We start from the raw sequence: 15,250 nt of genomic DNA, 5'->3' as shown, positions 1-15,250 counted from the left end.
GGCGCGGTGGCCAAGTGGTAAGGCGTCGGTCTCGTAAACCGAAGATCACGGGTTCGAACCCCGTCCGTGCCTGGCGTCCAGCCTTGTCGTGTAGGGTGGAGACTTTTTAGGAGTTGGTCGACTCCTGTCGCACTCTGCGAGTAGATCTTTCCCCCTGGACTGTTAGACCCAGCCAACTGTTTTCCTTTAAGGGTTTGGGTTCAAGCTTCCCTCCTTCCCTCGCAGAAGGTGGAAGGCTGGGTGGTCCAGCCTCGGCGCGTATGGGCGTATGGTCCGCAAGTCTGGCCGGCCCCGGCGATCGGCTCCGTACACACAGCTACCCCTGGGGGCTTCATCCCCTGGGAGAAGATGGAGGGCTCTAGGGGTGGGGCGGGGCTCGCAAACTCAAAGGGTCGCCTGCTGATCATGGCCTCAGGGAAGCCCCAACACCCCTGGGGCAAGGAGACCTCCAGCTGCTGGCATTTGGCTTAAGGGCCCCGCCACATTCTTCTGCACAGGAAAATCCAATTTTATCCGCTCTAACAAAAGCCCTGCCGTTGCCTGATACAGAGCCTACACCCAGAGTCAGATGGCGTCTGTCTGGCTTGCTATTTTTGAAAGGAAATCCACTGTAGGCATTGCATTCGAAAGGGAAGCAGCCCTGCCCAGGCTTGGAGCAATTATGACACGCAAATCTGAAACCTCCCGCTCTGAGCCTCCGCTTGCCCCTCTGTAAAATGGGCGCTTGTGAAGCAGCTGCCAGGAGAGGCTGCTGTGGAGGCGGCCTCCGTAGACGGAGCTCCAGTCAGATCGCACAGGCTTTCTTTGCATCACGAAGGATGCACCAAGGGGCTACTGGAATGCCTTTGAAGACGTTATGCAATGACCCCAACCTCCAGGACCGCCGCATCGTGAACTCTGAAAACCAGCTTGAGCGAATTTGGGGAAGGCCGTATCAGTCTGAGGTTCCTAACTGGAGGAGGCATTCGTGGAGCGCCTCGTGTGTGCCTGGTAGAACTGGATTCTGGGCGTCCCTCGGTGAACTGGCCAGGCCAGAACAGGCTCTCGGGAGGTGACAGGGAGAGAGGGAGGGAGCAGGAGCTCCCGGGGGTAAGTGTCCCCCTTCTACAGCAGGGGTTCCACACTTGTGAGCGTGCATCAGCCTCCCCTAGAGGCCTTGTTAAACAGATTGCTGGGCCCCAGCCCAGGGCTTCCGCATTCAGCAGCTCTGAGCTGGACCCAGGTCATTTGCATTTCTAACGAGCTCCCAGGAGAAGCTGATGTTGGACCGTACCTTGAGATGTTCAAACGAGAGCCATATTCTGTTTTTCCTTTTTCTTTTTTTTTTTTTTTTTTTTTTGAGGCGGAGTCTGGCTCAGTTACCCAGGTTGGAGTGCAGTGGCATGATCTCGGCTCACTCCGAGATCTCTGCCTCCCGGGTGCAAGCAATCCTCCTGCCTCAGCCTTCCGAGTAGCTGGGATTACAGGCGTGCGCCACCACACCCGGCTAATTTTTGTATTTTTAGTAGAGACGGGGCTTCACCATGTTGGCCAGTCTGGTCTCAAACTCCTCACCTCAAGTGATCCATCCACCTCGGCTTCACAAAGTGCTGGGATTGCAGGCGTCAGCCCCCATACTGGGCCACGACAGCCATATTCTAAAACCAGGAAGGAGCCTGTGTGTAGGCATGTATATAAATAGGTAAGTTAATGATATAAAAATAGAAAATACCAGTGCTTCTTACACTTTGACTTGGGGAATCTTGCTAAGAAGCAGGTTGAGACTCAGTAGGTCTGGAGTGGGGCCTCAGACGCCGCATTTCTAAGAAGTGTCTTGGGGTGATGCTGGTGCTGCTGGTCCCCAGGAGCAGTACACAAAGTGTGGAAGGGTACACGCCAAAATGGCATCATCCCCTGGCAGGGAAGTAGACTAGGAAAGCTGTTGAAAGGGCTCCTTCACTTCTTACCGGGTAAACGTGTGCTCTATCTACATTGTTTGGTTTTCTTCGAGATGATTTCTGTGTATTGCATGTGCAATTTTTTTCCAGAATCACCCCATCCCTCAAAACCCCTACCCAAACACAATAACCTTTTGGGACACAGGCAAATTAGAACAATTCAGAATTAAAGCGAATAAATGTTGAATGTTCTCTTGTCTCCACTGGAGCATCTATTCATTTCTTTTTATTTTACTTTCTTTTTTGGAGACAGGGTCTCGCTCTATTGCCCAGGCTGGAGTGCAATGGTGCTGTCATAGCTCACTGCAGCCTCAAACTCCTGGGCTCAAGTAATCCTCCCAACTCAGTCTTTCAAGTAGCCAGGACTACAGGCGCTAGCACCACATCTGGCTTTTTTTTTTTTTTTTCGGGGGGTGGGGGGTCGAGATTGGTGTCTCCTTATGTTGCTCAGGCTGGTCTCAAACTCCTGGGCTCAAATGATCCTCCCACTTCAGCCTCCTGCCTCAGCCTCCCAAAGTGCTGGGAGTACAGGCATGAGCCACCGTGCCTGGCCCATTCATTTCTTTTTGAATAGGTGCCACAAAAGATCACGTATGGGCCAGGCATGGTGGCTCACGCCTGTAATCCCAGCACTTTGGGAGGCTAAGGCAGGTGTATCACCTCAGGTCAGGAGTTCAAGACCAGCCTGGCCAACATGGTGAAACCCCGTCTCTACGAAAAATACAAAAATTAGTCAGGCATGGTGGTGGGTGCCTGTAGTCCCGGCTACTCGGGAGGCTGAGGCAGGAGAATCGCTTGAACCCAGGAGGCAGAGGTTGCAGTGAGCCAAGATTGCGCCATTGCACTCCAGCCTGGGTGACAGGAGTGAAACTCCGTCTCAAAAACAAAACAAAACAAAACAAAAAAACACTGCTCCTGGGCAAGTAGGCCAGTATCTGTGAAGAGCATCGAATTGTCCACCCAGATTTCCTGTCCTTGTCTTTCTGTCCCCATCCACAGAGTAGACTAGCACTCCTTCTCTGTGACATCACCCGGGGAGAGAGCCCATTCTCATCCATCCCCACTACAGCCTGTCTGTATCAGGTGGAGAATGTATTAGAAAAACACAATTTACAATACTGTAGATACCATTTATGCAAAAAAGTGTGCACAGAATGAATAAGGATATATATATTTGTGTATGAAGAAGTGCTTGCTGTTTTGCTTTGTTTTTTATTTTAAAGCCTGAAAGATGACACATAGGTCTCAAAACTGTAACTTCTTCTTGAAATCTGGGGTGCCAGAGCTGCAAAAGCACTTTGGCACATGCTGCAGTATTGGAAACTAGTGAGCTAAATCCTTAAAGCAGGTTCTGTTTAGACTGAAACAGGCAAAGCTGATCATGTTTCTGAATAAGCAAGACGTGTTGTGTTCATTTAAACCACTTGTGTTCATGAATCTATAAAGCCATGTTTGGATTTCTATAACTTCTGTATGAATTTCATGTCTGAAAGTCACCTTGAAGTCAACACTTTGTTCTTTGCAGATTCAATCCCTCGTCTCTGTTGGACGTGTAAAGGGAAGATAAGAAGGGCTCTGATGCTGGGGGTTGGGGAGGAAAGAGAGGCAGGTAAGACAGAGCCTAGAGAGACCCTTAGGGATCCCAGCATGCAAAATGACCATGTAGGAGGGAAGAGGTAGATTTGCATAAGGAGCCCATGGCTTTCTGGGAAAGAGGGAATTAAACTCTTCCAACCCAGCTTTCTGTTATTCACAGTTAATTAGTGGCAGAATAGGGTTTAACAGAACTTTTCATTTATTTATCTTGTAGAGATCCAGTCTTGCTCTGTTGCCCAGACTGGAATGCAGTAGCACAATCATAGCTCACTGCAGCCTCCAACTCCTGGGTTCAAACGATCCTTCTGCCTCAGCTTTCCAAGTAGCTGTGACTACAGGTGTGCACCACTACCCCCAGCCTAACAGGACTTCTGAAGCAAGAGAGGGAAGCGAGGTTCCTGTGAGGATCCTAGCTTAAGCAAGGAGGGGCAGTTTGTCAACAGAGGCTGTGCAGGAGCAAGTTCAACAGTGACACCTTGTGGAGGCATGAAGCAAGAGCAGTGCTAGACTCCACTCTGTCCCTGCATCTCTTGGGAACTGGTGGGAGCCTTGGATTGGCCACTTTAACGGCTCCGTGCCTCATTTTCTCCCATTGTAAATTTGGAATGACACACATTCACTCGCTTCCTCTGTCATGGAGTTCTTCTGATGACAACATTTTAAACATCCGTCAGCCAGGATGGTTCAGTAAATGCTGACCCATCCATGTCATGATATGGTAGGAAGCCATTTAAAGGAATGATTGATGGATTGATCTGACATGATAATGAATATAGTTAAGTGAGAAAAGTTGATAGTCTGGGTTTTTCTGTTTTTTGTTTGTTTTAAAGATGTCTGGAGGTATAATTGATATACCAGAAAACTGCACATATTTAATGTGTATAATTTGATGCATTTGGACATATGCATGCACCTGCTGATAGTCTCACCGCAATCAAGAATCAAGTGTTATCTTGTAATCTCAGCACTTAGGGATGCCGAGGCAGGCTGATCACTTGAGGCAAGGAGTTCAAGACTAGCCTGGCTGAAATGGTGAAACCCCATCTCTACTAAAAATACAAAAATTACCTGGGTATGGTGGCGTGTGCCCGAAGTCCCAGCTACTCAGGAGGCTGAGGCATGAGAATCACTTGAACCCAGGAGGCAGAGGTTGCAATGAGCTGAGACGACGCCACTGCACTGCACTCCAACCTGGGAAACAGAGCAAGACTCTGTCTCAAAAAGAAAAAAAAAAAAAAAGGTAATAAACATATCTATCACCTCCAAAACTTTCCATGTGTCCTTTTGTGTATGGTGTAAGAATATTTAACATGGGATCTACCCTCTTAACAAATGTTTATGTGTACTGTATCCTACTGTTAGCTATATACAGCAGATCTCAAACTTATTCATCTTGTGTAACTAATCTTTGGTATCTCGTTTTTGTAAAGATAAATACACATTTATCATCACATATATGTGTATATGTGTGTTGGTTTTGGTTTCTTGGAATGTAGAGAAAGTCCATACCCCATGCGAAGGCTTCACCATATCTCATGTTGTTGATAATATCTCCAGGTGGGGTGAGAGGTGGAGAGGAAATTGCAGAGAAAATTCCAAGTTTTTTCCTAATATCATGGCCTTGGCAAAGAGATGCTACATGGCTTTTGGATTCACTATTTTTGCAGCAAAACGTACAAAGTTAACAGAAAAAAGAGAAAATATAAAGAGTAATCAGATCTCTGGGCTCTGGGGAGCAGAGGCGTTAACACGGAGTGGCCACTTGCATGGAGATGATGCTAAGTTCCCAGTGCAAAAGCCCTGTCCTGTCATCACGCTGACCCTCTCCAAGGGGAGGCCTCCAGTCCCCCTGCCCTGTCAGGTTTCCCATTTGGGCTGACATCATGTGCTTAGGAAACCTACATTCAAGAATTAAAAATGGAACTCTTAATAAGGGAGCGGGTGGTTTGTAGACGTACATGGGCTGAGAACCACATTTCAAAACCAGAAGTGTATTTCAGGCGTGAGTAGCACTTAAAAGAAAATATTGTGGCAGGCCCCTGGAAGCAGCAGACGTTGTTTATATCACATCAACTTGAGTTTTGCTGAGCAAATCACCAGGCTGGCGCACAACGAACGTTTCCCACCATTCCGGGTTTTTTTTTTTTTTGCTTCCACTCTGCCCTTCTAATTCAGGTGAGCAAGCTGATTTTTACTTGCTGTAGGTAAAAAAGAACCCCCAAACTTAGGCCTTGCTAAATGCAAAACCTGTAGCAATTCTCGAAACACGCAAATAACAAGCCCCTCATCTTCCTTTGAGAAGTATGGTAAATAGACTCTAGGATGCCCCCCAAAGTTATCCCTGTCTTCTGAGAATCATGCCCGTCCCCTATTCCTTGGACAGCGATATGAGCAAGAAATAAACATGTATTGTCCTAAGCCACTGAAAGACTCGGGTTGTCTGTAACAGCAGCTAGCATACCCCAACAACAAATATACCACTATTTGGCCCCAAGCGACTGTGGCCCTGTGGGAACACAGGATCTCTGCTGCCAAATCTTTTGGATCATCCATTTTTTTTAGAAGCGGCCAGAAATCTGGATTTTTAAAATACGAAATTTCCTGATTTAAAAATTTTGGCCACTAAATCAAATTTATTATTTTAAATGCTCCACAGGCCAAATGAAACACATCTGTGGGCTCAACTTGGCCTGCAGGCTGCCAAGTGCAACCTCTGGTCAAAACACTTCAAATGCAGCAGCATTTATTTTTAAGCTGGTATTGGTCTGAGAGTCGGCGCCGCAACCCTAGTCATGTGGGTTCCAGAGAAAAGTTCTATGCCGATAGGGAAGCTGATCAATTCTTTCATTTCCACTTAGGTTAGAATTACATTAGTGTTTTTTGTTTTGTTTTTTTTTTTAGACTTTTCCTCTGTCACCCAGGCTGCAGTGCAGTGGTGTGATCATAGCTCACTGCAGCCTCAAACTCCTAGTCTCAAGCAATCCTCCTGCCTCAGCCTCTCAAGTAGCTGGGACTACAGGCGCATGCCACCAGGCCAAGCTACTTTAAAAAGAATTTTTTTTTAGTAGAGACTAGGTCTTACTATGTTGCCCAGGCTGGTCTCAAACTCCTGCACTCAAGCGATCCTCCTGCCTTGGCCTCCCAAAGTGCTGGGATTACAGGCGTGAGCTACCGTGCCTGGCCTTCCTCTAGTTTCTTAACACACTTTGGCCACTCTGCCAAAACTCTGAGGCTAAATTTTCCTCCCCGGGTGACCAGGTCCAGCCAGGCCAGGCTGGTCCAGGCTGGCCCACTCACCCAGACCAGTGCCTCCTCCACTTTGATTTCAGTGGACTGAGTGGCAAGGATGAAGCTGAAACCAGGGACAACCAACTATGTCTTTTTTTTTTTTTTTTTTTTTGAGACGGAGTCTCGCTCTGTCACCCAGGCTGGAGCGCAGTGGCGCGACCTCGGCTCACTGCAAGCTCCGTCTCCCGGGTTCACGCCATTCTCCTGCCTCAGCCTCTCCGAGTAGCTGGGACTACAGGTGCCGCCACCACGCCCGGCTAATTTTTTTGTATTTTTAGTAGAGACGGGGTTTCACCGTGGTCTCGATCTTCTGACCTCGTGATCCGCCCGCCTCGGCCTCCCAAAGTGCTGGGATTACAAGCATGAGCCACCGCGCCCGGCCAACCAACTATGTCTTAAAGGAGAGAAGAGAGCTCTCCTGGCACTTCTAAATCTACTCATAGCATATGCAGGCACAACCGTTTATCACCACATCTAATAGCAGATGATAATTGCTACAATTTATTGAGTGCTTAGTACACGCCAGACCATACAAGCAGTGACAGGTACCATGCAACTTAACCCTTTCACATCCCCATCATTGCTACCAAAGGATCTGAAACTCGAAAGGGCTAAGAATTGATCCCGAGTCATGGCTGCATTTCTAGTGCCTCTTTTCATGGTGAAGCCAGGTTCTGAACCAGCCTCTGGAGTGACTGTGGTATCACCGCCTTAGCCAGCAAGGATCTTTTTCCCAGCCCACCAGGAACCATGGACCCTTTTGTAGATCTGGGGCAGTTTGACTTTCTGTCCACCCAGGGCCTGGAGCTCTCGGCCTCCTGGGAGCCCTGCCATCATCACAGGGGGAAGGTACTGCAATCCCAACCCCATTCCCTCCCTCCCTCCTTTGTGTGTGTGTGTGTGTGTGCGTGTGTGTGTGTGTGTGTGTGTGTGTGTGACAGATTCTTGCCCTCTCGCCCAGGCTGGAGTGCAGTGGCACGATCTCGGCTCACTGCAACCTCCACCTCCTAGGTTCAAGCGATTCTCCTGCCACAGCCTCCCAAGTAGCTGGGATTACAGCCACCCACCACCATGCACAGCTAATTTTTTGGTATTTTTTACTAGAGACAGGGTTTCACCATGTCGCCAGGCTGGTTTCCAACTCCTGACCTCAAGTGATCCACCCACCTCAACCTCCCAAAGTGTTAGGGTTACAGGCCTGAGCCACTGCACCAGGCTTCTTCTTTTATTCATTTTTTTTTTTTTTTGAGATAGAGGCTGGAGTGCAGTGGCGTGATCTCCGCTCACTGCAGCCTCTGCCTCCCAGGTTCAAACGATTCTTCTGCCTCAGCCTCCCAAAGAGCTGGGATTACAGGTGTGCGCCACCACGCCCAGCTAATTTTTATGTTTTTAGTAGAGACAGGGTTTCACCATGTTGGCCAGGCTGGTCTCAAACTCCTGACCTCAGATGATCTGCCTACCTTGGCCTCCCAAAGTGCTGGGATTACAGGCATGAGCCACTGTGCCTGGCCTGTCATTCATTTTCTAACACATCTTCATTGTGCCCCACCGTCTGCTAGACCTGGCATGGTGCCAGGGCTGCTGGTCACAAGAGATGGGTTGCCTCCCCCAGGGGATTCACAGACAAATGGCAGGGGACTAATGAATGTGATATGAGAAGAAAAGGACAGGCCGGGAGCAGTGGCTTGAGCCTGTAATCCCAGCACTTCAGGAGGCCAAGGCAGGAGGATCACTTGAGCCCAGGAATTCAAGACCGGCCTGGGCAACACAGTGAGACCTGATCTCTACTAAAAATGAAAAAACCAGCTGGTGGTGGCACGTGTCTGGAGTCCCAGCTGCTAGGGAGGCTGAGGTGGGAGGATCACCTGAGCCTGGGAAGTGGAAACTGCAGTGAGGTGAGATCGCACAACCACACTCCAGCCTGGGCGATGGGAGTGAGACCCTGTCTCAAAAAAAGAAAAGAAAAAAGAAAAGGACAGACGCACATGGGCATGAGCAGAGATAGCACTCACCTAACTAAAGCTCCTGGTGGGGCTTGGAAGGCGTGGAGGAGATGCCCGGTGGGTGGGGACAGGGGGCTAGCAGAAGATGCTCCAGCCTAGACCCTAGCATCAAAGACATGGAGGCATCTGTTCAAAAGCAGGGGTAACTGGGCCAAGCGCAGTGGCTCATGCCTATAATCCCAGCAATTTGGGAGGCCAAGGTGGGTGGATTACCTGAGGTCAGGAGTTCAAGACCAGCCTGGCCAAGATGGTGAAACCCTGCCTCTACTAAAAATATGAAAATTAGCCAGGCATGGTGGCACACACGTGTAATCTCAGCTACTTGGGAGGCTGAGGCAGGAGAATTGCTTGAGCCCAGGAGATGGAGGTTGCAGCGAGCCGAGATCGTGCCACTGCACTCCAGCCTGGCCGACAGAGCAAAAAAAGTGGGGATACCCAAAGGGGGGCCTTGTGCAAGTCACTTCCTGTCTTTGTCTTCGCTGCCTTTGGAAGCTACTAGGATGCCCCAGGGAGCTGTCAACACCACCCATGGGGCTGAGGATGAGGGGGCTGGCAGCTCGCACTCAGCTTCCCAGCATCCTTTTAGCAGTTTCTGGACTGAGGAGCCTGGGCAAGTGACTGCACTGCTGTGGCCTCAGTTTCCTCATCTGTCAAATGGGAATAAATGACAGTTCCTGCTTTGTAGAGTTGCTTTGATGGGGAAGTGGTCTCAGGTGTAGAAAATGCCGAGCACAGAGTCAGGACATGATAAAAGCTTGGCACTATCATAGGCTCTGCCCCGAAGGCCAACACAGAGCAGAAGCATCTATACCTCTGACTTTCCCTGTGTTTTTCATTCCACAAAGAAAAGTAAAGCTGAGGTCCACAGGGACCTGGAATTTTATTTTATTCTATTATTATTATTATTATCTTTCTTATTTTAAGGAACTGGTGACTCTGTATATCTGATTTTTTTTTGAGATAGGGTCTCACTCTGTTGCCCAGGCTGGAGTGCAGTGGCGCTATCACAGCTCGCTGCAGGCTCAACCTCCAGGGCTCAAGTGATCCTCCTGCCTCAGTCTCCTGAGTAGCTGGGACTACAGGCATGTGCCACCAAACCCGGCTAGTTGTTTTATTTTTATTTTTGTAGAGACACAGTCTCACTATGTTGCCTAGGCTGGTCTTGAACTCCTGGGCTCAAGCAATCCACCTGCTTCAAGCCTCCCAAAGTGCTGGGATTACAGGCGTGAGCCACTGTACCCGGCCTGGAATTTTTTTCTTTTTTAGACTGAGTCTCTCTCTATTGCCCAGGCTGGAGTGCAGTGGTGCCATCTCGGCTCACTGCAACCTCTGCCTCCCAGGTCAAGCGATTCTCATGCCTCAGCCTCCCGAGTAGCTGGGATTACAGGCACCCGTCAACACTTCCAGCTAATTTTTGTATTTTTAGTAGAGACAGGGTTTTACCATGTTGTCCAGGCTGGTCTCAAACTTCTGACCTCAAGTGACAAGTGATCCACCTGCCTCGGCCTCCCAAAGTCCTGGGATTACAGGCGTGAGCCACCGTGCCTGCGGCCTGGAATTTGTTTTTTTTTTTTTTTTTTTTGAGACAGAGTCTTACTCTGTCACCCAGGCTGGAGTGTAGTGGCGCGATCTCGGCTCACTGCAACCTCTGCCTCCCGGGTTCAAGTGATTCTCCTATCTCAGCCTCCTGAGTAGCTGGGATTACAGGCACCCACCACCACACCCGGCTAATTTTTGTATTTTTAGTAGAGACGGGGTTTCACCATGTTGGTCAGGCTGGTCTTGAACTCCCAACCTCATGATCCGCCCGCTGTGGGCTCCCAAAGTGCTGGGATTACAGGCATGAGCCACTGTGCCTGGCCTCTGGAATATTTTTATAAGGCCCTGGATAGCTTTAAGGAAGTGTAGGCAGCTCTTGTCATCTGACATCTCAGCTCCGAGGGCCTGGGCCACAGAAAGTTGGTTTTACTTCACCGCCCTTGACCCAAATTTCTGCTGTTACTTGCAGAGGGGCAAATACCAAGGCAGGCGGGCAAGGGCACAATGAAAGGCCTTCCAGTCGCCCCCTGTCAAGGGTCCAAGGCTGAGGTGGGTGAAGACACTTCTGGTTTCTAGGTAGTTTTAGATCTATCTTGTAAGAGCCACTTGACCTGAAATCTTGTATTCAGAAAGAGTTTTAGACTAGATTCCTTTTTTTAGAGACAAGATATTGCTCTGTCACCCAGGCTGGAGTGTAGTGGCATGATCATAGCTCACTGCAATCTCAAACTCCTGGGTTCAAGTATCCTCCAGCCTCAGCCTCACAAGTAGCTGGGACTACAGGTGCCCACCTGCACACCAGGCTTGCTTGCTTTCCTCTTTTCTTTTCTTTTCTTTCTTTCTCTCTCCTTCCTTCCCTACCTTCCCTCCTTCCTTCCTTTCCTTCCTTTCTTTCTCTTTCTTTCTTTCCTTCCTTCTTTTCCTTCTTTCTTTTCCTTCCTTCCCTCCCCTTCTCTCTCTTTCTCTCTTTTTTTTTTTTTTTTTTTTTTTTTGAGACGGAGTCTCGCTCTGTCGCCCAGGCTGGAGTGCAGTGGCGCTATCTCGGCTCACTGCAAGCTCCGCCTCTCGGGTTCACGCCATTCTCCTGCCTCAGCCTCTCCGAGTAGCTGGGACTACAGGCGCCCGCCACCACGCCCGGCTAATTTTTTGTATTTTAGTAGAGACGGGGTTTCACCGTGGTCTCAATCTCCTGACCTCGTGATCCGCCCGCCTCGGCCTCCCAAAGTGCTGGGATTACAGGCATGAGCCACCACGCCCGGCCTCTCTTTCTCTCTTTCAACATAGGGGTCTCACCATGTTTCCCAGGCTGATCTTGTGCTCTTGGCCTCAAGTGGTCCTCCTTCTACCAATGCCTGAAGTTCCATCATCACGGGTGCGAGCCACTGCATCAGGCCTAGATTCGTTTCTTAACGTTCTCTCCAGAAGGTATCACAGGGTGGGCACAGCCTTCTTCTGATGGGGTTGAATGAGAAAGTCAGCCATCACACCACTTCAAACAGTGTCCCAAAATGGGCGCAGTGGCTCACGCCTGTAATCCCAGCACTCTGAGAGGCCGAGGTGGGCGGATCACTTGAGGTTGGGAGTTTAAGACCAACCTCACCAACATGGCGAAACCCCGTCTCCACTAAAAATACCAAAAAAAAAATTAGCCGGGCGTGGTGGCACATGGCTCTAATCCCAGCTACTTGGGAGGCTGAGGCAGGAGAACTGCTTGAACCCAGGAGGCAGAGGTTGCAGTGAGCTGAGGTCGTGCCACTGTACTCCAGCCTGGGCAACAAGAGCGAAACCCAAAATAAATAAATAAATAAATAACCACCAAAAAACCAAACTGTCCCAAGGATCCCTCTGGAAGCACCTATATTCTGCCATTGTCCCATGGCTAGCATCACCGCATGGCTATGGACGTGTGTGTGTCTGTTTTTTACAAGCCTACGTTTGTTCAATCCAAGCGTTTAAAACCTATTGTACAGGCCGGGTGCAGTGGCTCACACCTGTAATCCCAGCACTTTGGGAGGCCAAGGCGGGCGGATCACGAGGTCAGGAGATCGAGACCATCCTGGCTAATACAGTGAAACCCCGTTTCCACTAAAAAATACAAAAAAATTAGCCGGGCGTGGTGGCAGGTGCCTGTCCCAGCTACTTCGGAGGCTGAGGCAGGAGAATGGCGTGAACCCAGGAGGCGGAGCTTGCAGTGAGCCAAGATTGTGCCACTGCACTCCAGCCTGGGCGACAGAGTGAGACTCCGTCTCAAAATAAATAAATAAATAAATAAAAATAAAACCTATTGTACAATACATTCTGTATGTTTGCCTGGGAAGTTTCTCATTGTGGGTATTTTGGGAGGCTCAGGAGGTGGTGGTAACTGGGCGCTAGTACCATCCTGTCCTCCTTCCCCAGGCCCCAAGAAAAGCGCCCACAGGCGGGCAGGGCAAGGCCTGCGCCCACCCTCTCTGTGCAGGCCTGGGAGCCCGGAGTCCAAGCCTTTCCCAGAGGCTGAGCATGGCTGCAGCCCTCCAGAGCTCCTTCTGCCTAGTGTGGCCGCTCCCTAGTTCTGGCTGGGGCCTTGGCATCGCCCTGGGGCCAGAAACCTGGGTGCGGGCGGGGCTCCTTCCTGGGAGAAGGCCAGGGTGGGCCTCCGGGGCTTCCGGCCCAAGAGCGGGCTGTGTTCCGGAGTCTGGCGGTGCTTCCACTGCTGAACTGGATTTCAGGCCGCCACTCGCTTGAGTCACGGGGAAGCCAAGCCAGGCCTGGCAAGGGCAGGCCTCAGAAGGATCCAGGGGGCATCTCTGAAGGGGATTTCAATTGCAAGATAAAGGCCGGGCCCTGGCTGCCTTTGGTGGCCTGGTTTTTCCTTCTGCACCTGATCCAGGTGTCCCAGAGTCCAGGCAGGGCCTGAACTGGAGAGATGAGGTGAGCTTCCAGAATCTTGTGGCTCAGGGCACAGATGTGGGTGGGGGCAGCACCTGGAGGCCCCTGAGCCAGCACTGCTGCAGCTATTTTAATTCCCCAGAGGGGCCAGGCCTTTGCACATGCCGTGCCTGCTGCCCCGACTCGATCCCTCCCAGCAGGCCTGTGTATTCTTTTTTTGAGACAGAGTCTCGCTCTGTTGCCCAGGCCGGAGTGCAATGGTGCAATCTCGGCTCACTGCAACCTCTACCTTCCGGGTTCAAGCGATTCTCCCACCTCAGTTTCTGGCATAGCTGGGATTACAGGCACACGCCACCACACCTGGCTAATTTTTGTATTTTTAGTAGAGACGGGGTTTCACCATGTTGGCCAGGCTGGTCTCCAACTCCTGACCTCAGGTGATCCTTGGCCTCCCGAAGTGCTGGCATCACAGGTGTGGGCCACTGCGCCCTGTCCCAGTGTTTTCCTTTTTCATCGTTTCAGCTCAGACATCCCCTCCTCCAGGTGACAGCACCAAGCTCACCAATCACTGTTGCCATGTACTCCTACAGGTTGTCTGTCTCAGGCAATCCCCCTAAAAGTCCTATAAGGCAGGCCTTGTGGCTCCTACTTTACCAAAGAGGAAACAGAGGCCCAGAGAGGCGAAGCAGTGCCCAGGGTCCCCCGAGCTGGCGACACGCAGCAGGGGGAGACACAGCCGCTCTCTTTCAATGCAGCTTGCAAGAAGAGCCGGCAAGGATACTGCAGGCTGGATGGAGACAACCCCTGCAGGAAGGGCCAGGGTAGGACACCCCCAGCCCAGCCTCGCTCTGTCGCGGTGCCCTGGACCATAACGGCAGCGAAGTGCTCACCTGTTGACTCAAGTCTCTCCCTGAGACATCTAGTTCCTCAAGGGCAGGGACCTGTGCTGTTTACCACCTCAGCTCTAGGGGCTGTAGCAGCAGCTCTGTGCCTGGCACACAGAGGGCCAGCAGGTGTTAGTTCCATGAACAACTGACCTCTAAGCTTCAGTCTTTTGTTTTATTTTATTTTTTTTATTTTTGAGACAGAGTCTCGCTTTGTCTCCCAGGCTGGAGTGCAGTGGCACAATCTTGGCTCACTGCAGCCTTCGCCTCCCAGGATCAAGCCATTCTCCTGCCTCAGCTTCCCAAGTAGCTGGGACCACAGGTGCTCACCACCATGCCCCGTTAACTTTTTTGTATTTTTAGTAGAGACGGGGTTTCACCATGTTGTCCAGGCTGGTCTCAAACTTCTGACCTCAAATGATCCACCCGCCTCAGCCTCCCGAAGTGCTGGGATTACAGGCATGAGCCAACGGTTCCTGGCCTGGCCTCAGTCTTTTCGTCTGGAAAATGGGTAAGTTCAGTAAGTTACTATTCTTCACGTGCTTAGGTCTTGGGGGTGGGGTGGGGGGAATGAGGGCTGTCATTATCAGTGATCCCCTGTGGCCTTTTTTTGCTACATTTCCTCTCCAAGTTGCCATTGGAAAAACCATCCCAAGGTCCCCGTGCCCCCCCCACCCCGGGTCCAGAGTAAACACAGCCTTCCTTGCCTCCCCTAGAGCAAGGAAGAAATCCCTCCAGATTTCTGGAATTAAGGCCCAATGAGGAAAAGGGGACATGAGCAAGTACTGTGCATCGGCTGCAAGATAAGAAAGATGACCCATAATCCCAGCACTTTGGGAGGCCGACGCGGGTGGATCACCCGAGGTTGGGAGTTCGAGACCAGCCTGGCCAGCATGGTGAAACCCCACCTCTACTAAAAATACACAAATTAGCTGGGCATGGTGGCGCGTGCCTGTAATCCCAGCTACTCAGGAGGCTGAGGCAGGAGAATCGCCTACACCTGGGAGGTAGAGGTTGCAGTGAGCCGAGATCGCGCCACTGCACTCCAGTCTGGGCAACAGGAGCGAAACTCTGTCTCAAAAAAAAAAAAAAAAAAAAAAAGAAAGAAAGAAAAAAGAAAAAAAGAAAGAGGATG

General features: G+C 50.5%; 1 non-coding gene across 1 annotated transcript; it reads left to right on the top strand.

Annotated features, from left to right (window-relative positions):
- Positions 1-72, top strand: TRNAT-CGU (transfer RNA threonine (anticodon CGU)). The gene has a single exon. It is a non-coding gene; the product is annotated as a tRNA-Thr (tRNA).
- The last annotated feature ends 15,178 nt before the right edge of the window (positions 73-15,250 follow it).

The sequence above is a fragment of the Symphalangus syndactylus genome, chromosome 18, assembly GCF_028878055.3.
Source record: "Symphalangus syndactylus isolate Jambi chromosome 18, NHGRI_mSymSyn1-v2.1_pri, whole genome shotgun sequence".
Taxonomy (NCBI): Eukaryota; Metazoa; Chordata; class Mammalia; order Primates; family Hylobatidae; genus Symphalangus; species Symphalangus syndactylus.
The sequence above is the reverse complement of the archived record's forward strand: the minus strand, read 5'-3'. Positions and strand labels throughout refer to the sequence as shown.